Here is a 10,888-nt window from a genome sequence, read left to right as displayed (position 1 = left end):
TGCGACTGCTTCGAGGCTTTCCTCCTGTTACACCTTTCGAAAATTCTAATCTATCTACTCTCAGTTTCCTTTCCAGCGCTTAATGACCTCATAGGTCCCAGTGCTTGGTCTCTTGCATGAACTCTATACACCATTTAATCCAGTTCCAAGTTGTTTTTTGAATTACAAAGAAACAAGACCTGAAGGAAAAACCCCTATAGAACTTTAATGTGGTATGGGTCTCTCTCTCTCTCTCTCTCTCTCTCTCTCTCTCTCTCTCTCTCTCTCTCAGTAATCACCTGTTACATACAGGAGAATATGTTTTTGGATTACAAAAGGACAAGACATGAACTTTAATGTTATATAGTTTTCTCTCTCTCTCTCTCTCTCTCTCTCTCTCTCTCTCTCTCTCTCTCTCTCTTTTTCTCTCTCTCTCAAGTTTCTGAAATCACAAAAGAAAAACAAGACTTGAAGGTAAAACTAGGGACTTTAATGTGGTATAGTTCGTGGTGTTTCTCTCTCTCTCCTCTCTCTCAAAAAATCTCCTCTCTCCTCTCTCTCTCTCTCTCTCAGTAATCAACCTGTTATCATGCAGGAGAATATGTTACGAAGGGCAGTAGTGGTGGTAGTAAAGGACCCCTGCTCATGAAGAAGTAAGGGGACGTAGTGAAACCCCCCAGCAACCATCAGCACCAAGAGCACGATTCCAACGCTTTGCGGCGACATTCTGGAAAAACGACAAAGAAGAAGAAGAGGTTATTAAAGAATGAAGAGGTGTCCTTGCTTGACTGAAACCCGGCATTACTCAAATTTTTTCATCGCAGCTGGGCCGACAATTCAAGATGGCGGTGGCCTGGCCAATTCTGAGGAGGCTGTATGAAAAAGGATGAACACACGTCTTGCGCACTGGTGGCTCATGACACATTTCCATTATTTTTTTAAAATAAATGGTGCACGCCAGCACTTGTATGTCATATCTATGCGCTACGTCGGAATACGCTGCATGATTGATCCCTGATTTCTCCAATTTGACATAGCAGCGCTCAGATAATAATAATAATAATATAATAATAATAATAATAATAATATCTACAGATCTACAGGGCATTTTCCAGCGATGACTGCTGAGTTATTATTATTGTATTTTTTTTGGTCTATCACAGTCGAATTGGAGGACTGTCATAGACAAAAAAAAAAAAAAAATAATAATAATAACTCAGCAGTCATCGCTGGAAAATGTCCTGTAGATCTGGACGAAAACGTCGCGTTGGAGAGAAGAGAGAGAGAGAGGAGAGAGAGAATAGAGAGAGAGAGATAGAGGACAGAGAGAGCAATAATAAACACCAAAAAAAATTGACTCAACCGAAGTTTTACCATGCCCTTTTTTGGTGCGTTGCTCGCCAGTCTAGGCAACAGAGAGAAAGCTGTTATCAGAAAAATAGAGAAGACTCTCTACAAGATTAAGAATAATAATAATAATAGAGAGAATACTACATTTATCTCTCGTTGGAGGGTTCATATGGATGAATGCATCAAAGCTACGAAGTTAAGCAATTTGATTTTTGATGTTCACTTTTTTTTTTTTAGAGAGAGAAAAAATGAGCATGCCCAGCCCATTGACACTGACACCTACAATTCGTTTACCGTCCTTATATTAGTGCAGAAGACGAATAGACTTCTTTTTTCAAGGTTGTTCTCTTTATTCTCTCAAGTGTTTTGACTTTTCACAGGCCCCTCCTAGTTATCCTTTATTTTCACTTTCCGGACTAATGACAAACTCCACGAACTCACCGACAAATTCCTGGGCTTCGTCTTGGTATCTCTTGGCTCTGTAGCTGTGCACAGCAGCCAGAACCACCACTCCCACGAGGCACAAAATGTTGACGTAAGTCAGATATGGATTGGTCATCCCTATGGCGAAGTGCTCGTACTCGTTCGTGTGGTTGACTTTGTAGGAACCCATCGTCTGGATCTGCAAGTGAAAGGGGTGGCTGAATTCTCAAGAGTAATATTTTAGTAGATTTTTTGTTTTTTGTTTTTTTGTATGTCTTATAAAAGTAGGCCACAAAGACATGAAATACTCGTTCGTGTGGTTGACTTTGTAGGACCCATCGTTTTGGGATCTGCAAATGAAAGAGGTGGATGAATTCTCACGGGTAATATTCTAGTAGAATTTTTTTATTTTTTGTATTTCTTATGAAAGTAGGCCACAGAGACATGAAAATACTCGCTCGTGTGATTGAATTTGTAGGAACCATCGTTTGGATCTGCAAGTGAAGGAAGTGGATGAATTCTCATGAGTAATATTTTAGTAATTTTTTTTTTTGTCTTATGAAAGTCGGCCACAAAGACATGAAAATACTCGTTCGTGTAATTGACTTTGTAGGAACCAATCGTTTGGATCTGCAAATGAAGGAGGTGGATGAATTTTCAAGAGTAATATTTTAGTAGATTTTGTTTTGTTTTGTATGTGTTATGAAAGTCGGCCACAGAGACATGAAAATACTCGCTCGTGTGATAGACTTTATAGGAACCCATCGTTTGGATCTGCAGGTGAAAGAGGTAGCTGAATTCTCACGAGTAATATTTTAGTAGATTTTTTCTGTACGTCATATGGAAGTAGGGCACAGAGACATGGAAATATGAGTGAAAGCACGAAATAAAAGAGGAAAAACAAAAATAACAAAGAACGTTCTCTAGTCCCCAGAGACGACAAAAAATAGTGTCAACAGGATGGATGCAAGAGCCTCCGGTCAGAGTGACGCAATCATCCTAGTCAACTTGGGCGGCAACAGAGGCACTAAAACAGTGATTCTTAAAGGCGGAGGGGGGCAAGCAGGGTTGCCAGATGTTGCCTATCATTTTTTTTTAAATTTGTGATGTTAATTCCAAAATTGCCAAAAAAACATTATCACTCCTTCCTATATATTTTCAAATTATGATCTCAAAACCGGTCAAAAAGTCAAAACGTAAGTTAATTTACATTTCAAAATCTTGTCTATGAATTGTCTTTTACTTTTATGATTAGACTTTCTGCATACTTGCAACAAATTTAACAGCAATGAAACAATATCTATCACTCATTCATATACTCGTGTAAGTAATGAAGTATAATAGTATATAAATACAGGGCATATTGTTTATTGTTAGCGAACTCTCTCCCTAACCTACCTGCCATGCTAGCGGCCACATCCAAGGCCTTGCTGATCTCTCCATCTCTTCGCTGGTGGAGACGAGAACCGAGTTTCCTATGAACATATCCAGATGCTGCTCGAAGATCTTACCCCAGAGACCAAGAGTCTTGTCCTTCGTGATGGCAGTCGAGTTTACTAAAAGGACAAGAACAAAACAGTACAGTTCTAATGGTTGTTTCATGAGAAGGTTTAGGGCAAGCATTTCTCTCTCTCTCTCTCTCTCTCTCTCTCTCTCTCTCTCTCTCTCTCTCGTCGTCATTACATTTACTCCTAACATCTTGACAAGACAAAACATGTTGGAATCCCCCCCCCCCCCCCCCTCTCTCTCTCTCCTCTCTCGTCTCCTCTCTCTCTCTCTCTCTCTCTCTCTCCGTCATTCATTTAACTCTAACATTCTCAAGAGCATGTTTGGAAATCTCTCTCTCTCTCCCTACTCTCTCTCTCCTCAGGTCGTCGCTCTCTCTCTTACATTTAGGACTGATGTTCCAGTTTATGTGCCACCGAAGACCTGTGCTGTATTGATTTTTGGTACAAGTAACCTCCTTGGCCCCGTTGAAAGCCCTGTAAAAAGATATAGGAAATAAAAATAACATCATCGTATATTTTTATCTTTTAGGCAATCCCAAAATGACTGTCCCCCTTAGGGGGCGAATACCAAAGGGAAATGACACTCAGGTCAGTACTGGTGCTGGCTTTCTGCCTGTCATTTTCCTGTGATATACCCTTATATAGTACTGAAGTCATTTGCATCTACTGAGATTTTTGAAGCATATATATCTATATATTTATATATGAGAGAGAGAGAGAGAGAGAGAGAGAGAGAGAGAGAATGGACTGGACTGTATACTCACCAAGCCTTCGGTAGGACAGCTTTCTCACTGACATGCAAGTAGCAGTTCATCTTGTAGTGCTTCAGCATAAAATCCTGGTTGATGATCGTGAGAGGTTCTCCTGGTTCAGCATCAGGGATGATCAACTGCCACGTCTCGAAGGGGCCCCCAGCCCCATCCTGCGAGGAAATAAGGACTCAGGTCGTTGGAGGTGACTATGGGGGCGATGTCAATTTATTATTGAACATTACTTAGTCAAAATTGTTACTATTAAGACAAGAGATCTCATGTCAAGACAGCTCACAATATGCCCCGTAGTGGGGGTACCACCGTCAGTGCACCTCATGCGGTGCACTGTAGGCATTACTTGAGGTTCTTCGCAGTGTCCCTTCGGCTCCTAGATCCAGCCCCTTTCGTTCATTTTATTGCACCTCCGGTCATGTCTCTTTTTTTTCAATCTAACTTTCAGCCTTCTAACAGTTGATTCATAGTGCATCTACGAGGTTTTGCTCCTATTACACCTAGCAAATCTTGTTAATCAGTTTCAACTTTCAACGCTGAATGACCTCATACGTCCCAGCGCTTGGCCTTAGGCCTCAATTCTATATTCTATTCTATTCTAACTCATAATACGACACTAATAAGATACTTATTTTATGACTATAGTAGATTCACATCAACCGTGCATTTGATGTCTAGGCTAGTCCTTACGACGCCCCTGATTGGCTGTTGATAAGTCAATCACAGGAGAGGTGGAACATACATCCTAGCTACGGGAACTCTCGAGAGAGACCGAGAGTTTCCAGCCCTGTGACTGGCTTATCAACAGCCAATCAGGAGCGTCGTAAGTGACCTGGGCCTAGACATCAAATGCACGGTTGATGTGAATCTACTATAGTCATAATACTTCACGAGAAGCTTATTATCAACTCGATACCTGATAAGAAACTGGATTATCAAGTGAGCGCTTTTAATAAAAAAAAAAATCAACGCTGTGCCTCAGTGAATTCGACAATGGAGACGTTACTTGAGTGACTGTTTGACTGAATGACTGATTAATTGGTTTTAAACCGAAACTCCCAACTAATAATAAAGAGGCCTTAACCATTTGTGTAACGCTACAATCACACAGTTAGACGACAAGCAGTAGTTGTCAAAAGATTAAGTCTTTTTATCAATTTACATATTTCTTAAGTTATTTATTTTTTCATTTTTAATAAGTGGGGTTTCCACTTTATGTATCTCCCTTTACCTCCTCTCACTTCTTTCCTTCCTAATGAACACCTTGATATTCTCTGGAAGCTTGAATTTCACGTCAGTGGCTCCTGTGTGGGCTTGTTCCATGTGAATAGAACCGGTTCATCTTGTGAATAATAATAATAATAATAATAATAATAATAATAATAATAATAATAATAATAATAATAATAATAATACAGATTAATTAGAGGATTAATGGCAGTGTTGTGAATAATAATAATAATAATAATAATAGTAATAATAATAATAATAATAATAATAATAATAATAATAATAATAATAATAATAATAATAATAATAATAATAATAATAATACAGATTAATAAGTGAAAAGGTCTGACTGAATATTCAGTGAAATTCAGCGAAGCTTCTCCTTCCGAGAATATTATTTCACTCTTGCTTACATTCCTGTACTTGCAACTTAACACCTACTTAAAATATCCATAAGACTAAACCAAACAAAAACTTCTTTTAGTTTTCTTCTGAAGATTGAGAAAGAAATCCACAAAATTACTGTGTGTCAACGTGTTTTACCTTATAAGTATTTACAGTTGTATTTTTAACTCAACACTCGAGTACTTTCAGGCCCTATCTGTGGCCCTTTTTCAAGAGATGTGTAGGTTGTCAGCCTGGGTCAAGGCCCAGCATTCTTCTGAAACTTCCTCTTGTTGAGCCATCATTTATGTGATGGTTGTGTTGAGTAAAATAAAATGTAAATACTTATAAGTAAACACGTTATACACAGTAATGGGTTTCTGCTTCAACGTCCATAAGACTGTTACATCCAACTTACATCTCCGTACCCACAAACTTGGAAGTGGCGCTTGGTCAAGGGTGCCTTGTGGCTGTGGGACCTCAGCGAGCGACCTGTCTCGGCGTGGGTCAGCATGACGTAATCCCCGTTCCGGACGATGATCGGTCCTTCGCTCGGATCCCGCCCGTCGAGGACAGCCCCCGCCTCGAGGTCGACCTTCTTAATGGTCCTGGAGAGACAAAAAAGGTTGAAGTTGTCCTTGGAACTGATTTTAGTGGATGTTTTCACAGTGCAGGTTGGGTGCGAAGTATGGTTGTCTTTGGGCATTAATGGTCAATGGTGTTTTTGGTTATCTTTGAGAAATAAGTGTCAACGCTGATTTTTTTTTCCCCCTTTTTTTTAGCAATAAATGCCAGTGGCGCTTTTGGTTATGTCTTTTAGCAATAAATGTCAGTGGTGTTTTTTATTGTCTTTAAGCAATAAATGTCAGAGGGGCTTTGGTATGTATTTGAGCAATAAATGTCAATGAATAGTGGTGTTGTAGGATATGTATTTTGAGCAATAAATGTCGATGGCGCTTTTGGTTTATGTCTCTGAGTAATAAATGTAAATGGTGTTGTAAGATATGTCTTTGATCAATAAATGTCAGAGAGGGGCTGTTGGTTATGACTTTGAGCGATAAATGTGATGGTGTTTTTGGTTATGTCTTTTAATTGATAATGCGATGCTGTTTTTGGTTATGTCTTTTGAGCAATAATTGTCAATGGTGTTGTAAGATATGTCTTTGAGCAATAAATGTCGATGTTATTTTTTGGTTATGTCTTTGAGCAATAAATGTCAATTTGCTTTTGGTTATGTCTTTGAGCAGTAAATGTCAATGAATAGTGGTGTTGCAAGATATGTCTGTGAGCAATAGATGTTGATATTGCTCTTGGTTGTCTTTGAGCAATAAATGTCAATGGTGCTTTTGGTTCTGTCTTTGGGCAATAAATGTCGATGGTGCTTTTGATTGGTTTTTCTCTCTCCATGGCTAGTCAGACGAGGTTTCATTACTTCGTGCTCTTTGAGTAAAAGAGGAATTCCTCACCACATAAGAGCCTCAGGGTCTCGCATCGTGGACGAAGTGACCTGCTGACAGGGCGCCGCGTAGTCAGAAGGGAAGAGGTCGTACCAGGACTCCAGATAACCACACAGCGGCCGGGTGTTCTGGATGGTTATGTTGGCGCCGTAGTGGATGTCTGTGGGGGAAATTGTTCCGTGTTAATGAGATTAATAACGGAGTCATCCTTTATATAATTTTTTTTCTCTCACGGGTATTCAAGAAACGGCTTCCTTACTCTCTGGCATCGTAGCGTTGTCGTATTCCGTGTTCTTGAAAGAGGCGAAGAACTTAGTCGGGTAGAAACCTCCGCCATTGACGCTCCTGAAAAAAATCCACTCATTTTTTTTAAATGCACTATAAAGCATTGATTTTAACAGAAACTAAATATCCCACTAGAATATGAGTGTGGAGATGAAGTATTGATTTTGCAGTATACAAAGACATTCAGTAGCCGTTACTTTTACCGTCCTCATTGTCAGTTATGATCTTCTTGAAGAATGATATCTGTATTAGGGAATGTAAGGAACTCACCAGTGGGTCAGAATCCAGAAGTGGACGACGAACGTCGAGAGGTAGACCATGACTGGCAGAAGGATCAGGGACACGGCCCTCGCCAAGGTGTGAGGGAGAACGTGCCACTGAAAATATTCAATGAGAGGTCGTTGAAAGTCACCATATAAATGCTTTAGGCACTGAATACTTTATGTCTATGAATGATGACCCAAATATAAATGTGTATATTTTGACTTTTTCAGTAAGAGTGAGTCAGGGTGAGGTTTGTCCCCGAACGACCAAACATAGTGTTCAAAAATAGTCCACGTTAGTGTTGTGGGGATGGTTGGCTAGTGCCGTCAATGCACCTCAGGCGGTGCACTGTAGGCGTTACTTAAGGTTGTTCGCAGCGACCATTCGGCCCCTAACTGCAACCTCTTTCATTCGTTTTACTCTACCTCCGTTCATATTCTACTTCTTCCATCTAACAGTTGTTTCATGTTGCAACTGCTTTGAGATTTTCCTCTTATAACACCTTTCAAACCTTCTTACTCTCGGTTTCTATTTCAGCGCTGAATGACCTCATAGGTCCCAGACAGACCTTAGCATGCCCCCAAAATCCATGCTTCAAATACTCTTACAAATGTAACCCTAGTTGTCTCTCTGTCTCTCATTGTATTCCCATTTTGTTTTTCTGTAGATATTTTTAAAAATATTCCCAATTTTTTAGAGAAAACGCGCCATTCTCACTCTTGTTTAAACTTACAGTATAATTCTGTCACTCACTGAGACTTGAACTAAATTTGACACGTTGTCTTGTCAAAGATAAATCATTTAAAGGTTCGTAATAACTGATCTTTAAAAAAAAAATGAAAGTGTTTGTTTCCAATCTCCAAGAATCATCGGTAGGAAGATTAAGCTCAAGTGAGAGGTGAGAGGTAAACCCCAGAGTTTGTTCCTCTGAAGCTATGAAATCTTAGGCTATTTCTGAAGAAGAAGAAGAAGAAGTAAACACAGTAAAAGCCCTTTATAATTGTCTATAGTCAGATTTTTCTGAAGAAGAAGAAGAAGAAGAAGAAAACACAGTAAAAGCCCTTTATAATTGTCTAAAATCAGATTTTTGTGAAGAAGAAGAAGAAGAAGAAAAAGAAAACACAGTAAACAAATAAAAGACCTTTATAGTTTGTCTAAAATCCGATTTTTCTGAAGAAGAAAAAAGAAAAAAAGAAGTAAACACAATAAAAGCCCTTTATAATTGTCTATAGTCAGATTTTTCTGAAGAAGAAGAAAACACAGTAAAAGCCCTTTATAGTTGTCTAAAATCAGATTTTTCTGAAGAAGAAGAAGAAGAAGAAGTACACAATAAAAGCCATTTATAGTTGTCTAAAATCAGATTTTTCTGAAGAAGAAGAAGAAGAAGTACACAATAAAAGCTCTTTATAGTTGTCTAAAATCAGATTTTTCTGAAGAAGAAGAAGAAGAAGTACACAATATAAGCCATTTATAGTTGTCTAAAATCAGATTTTTCTGAAGAAGAAGAAGAAGAAGAAGAAGAAGAAGAAAAAACACAGTAAAAGCCCTTTATAGTTGTCTAAAATCAGATTTTTCTGAAGAAGAAGAAGAAGAAAACACAGTAAAAGCCCTTTATAGTTGTCTAAAGTCAGATTTTCTCGTGGTGATCACAGACACATGATTTAAAACCTTTCCAACACTTTCATTGCGTAAAAATCAGTCGTATACCCTCACCATCGGCCTCTGATTGTCCACAGAGATGCAGAAGAGCTGATACGCCGTGTGTAGACCGACGAAGAGCACGGTGAACACTCCCACGTACTTGATGCTCGTCACAATCCCCAGGCAGACGCCTGTGAGGATCATCCTCCCCCACCAAGCCTTGGACCATTCCCTAAGAACAAAACAAAAAATTGATAGAGCACGTGAATAAATAAATAAATAGCTAATTACCATCAACAAAGCGTGATCCGACCTCCAGCTTACTGTTTGTTCCTGTTCCATATATATATATATATATATATATATATATATATATATATATATATATATATATATATATAATATCTGTGTGTGTGCGTGCGTGTACGTACATATATATACATGTATATATATATTATATATATATATTTGTATATCAATATATTGATATACAAATATATATATATATATATATATATATATATATATATATATATATGTATATATATATGTATATATACATATAATGCACAGGGAGCAGGAGCAGGAACAAACATGGCGAAGTATTTTACACTTTATTCCGACGCGTTTCGCATTCGGCAGAATGCATCTTCAGGGTCTGTATAATAAATAATGACTAATATAAATTAAAATTGATTTGAAAATAGTCTAAAAATTATTTACAAACTAGTTAAAAACTGAAAACCGGAAACTTCACACATAGATAAAAAAATACACTAACAATTGATAAAACAACACGAGAAGTTAAAAGCACATACGTTAGTTAAAAGTTCAGATAGAAAGTTAAAACAAAAAACTTAATAAATAAATTAGTAAAATACAACGTTAAAAAATATTTGAGGAGCACTGGGGGTCGACCTACTATGGTAAGAGATAAATAAAAACTAAAAGAATGTACATATATATATATATATATATATATATATATATATATATATATATATATATGTGTGTGGTGTGTGTGTGTGTGTGTGTGTGTGTGTGTGTGTGTGTGTGTGTGTGTGCGTGCGTGTGTACGTACATATATGTATATATGCGTTGAAGTAGGTAAGAAATTAAGGAAAAAGTTCCTTCTTTTAACGGATATGAGTGATGTTGCACTCAATAGACAACTGATTTGAATAAATGCAATTCATTGGTGTTTCCCCAAAATGCACTTGATTTGAATGAATGAAGTCAAAAGGAAGGGAATTAAGTGTATGACGAAAGGGATGAATGAACGACTCAGTAATGGGCGGGAAATGGAGTCACAGAAATAAGGGTATCAGTGACTCATTTTTTGTAACGATGGAATAAAAGAAAGGATGTATTGGTATCCTTGAATTGCATTTTTAGGAATTGTTATAATAGTGAGAATAAAGATAACAAAAAGAACAAGAGATGGCATTGAATATCAGCAGCAGTTATTCTCTGGGTATGGACATACAATTTGCATCCCCCCCCCGTTGTTGGGGGTGGGGGGGTTGGGCATGAGGTGCACTATAGACACTACTTTAGGTTCTTTGCACCCTCCCACCCTTGGGCACCTAGCTGCAACCCCCTT

General features: G+C 38.1%; 1 protein-coding gene and 1 pseudogene across 1 annotated transcript in view; one reads left to right on the top strand and one right to left on the bottom strand.

Annotated features, from left to right (window-relative positions):
* Window positions 1–10,888, top strand: part of LOC135210254 (dehydrogenase/reductase SDR family member on chromosome X homolog) — a 310,210-nt gene that overhangs the window by 221,253 nt on the left and 78,069 nt on the right. The window lies entirely within an intron of this gene.
* LOC135209915 (protein O-mannosyl-transferase 2-like) overlaps window positions 1–10,888 on the bottom strand; it is a 53,380-nt pseudogene that overhangs the window by 32,276 nt on the left and 10,216 nt on the right.

This window comes from Macrobrachium nipponense, chromosome 39, assembly GCF_015104395.2.
Source record: "Macrobrachium nipponense isolate FS-2020 chromosome 39, ASM1510439v2, whole genome shotgun sequence".
NCBI classification, from domain to species: Eukaryota; Metazoa; Arthropoda; class Malacostraca; order Decapoda; family Palaemonidae; genus Macrobrachium; species Macrobrachium nipponense.
The sequence above is the reverse complement of the archived record's forward strand: the minus strand, read 5'-3'. Positions and strand labels throughout refer to the sequence as shown.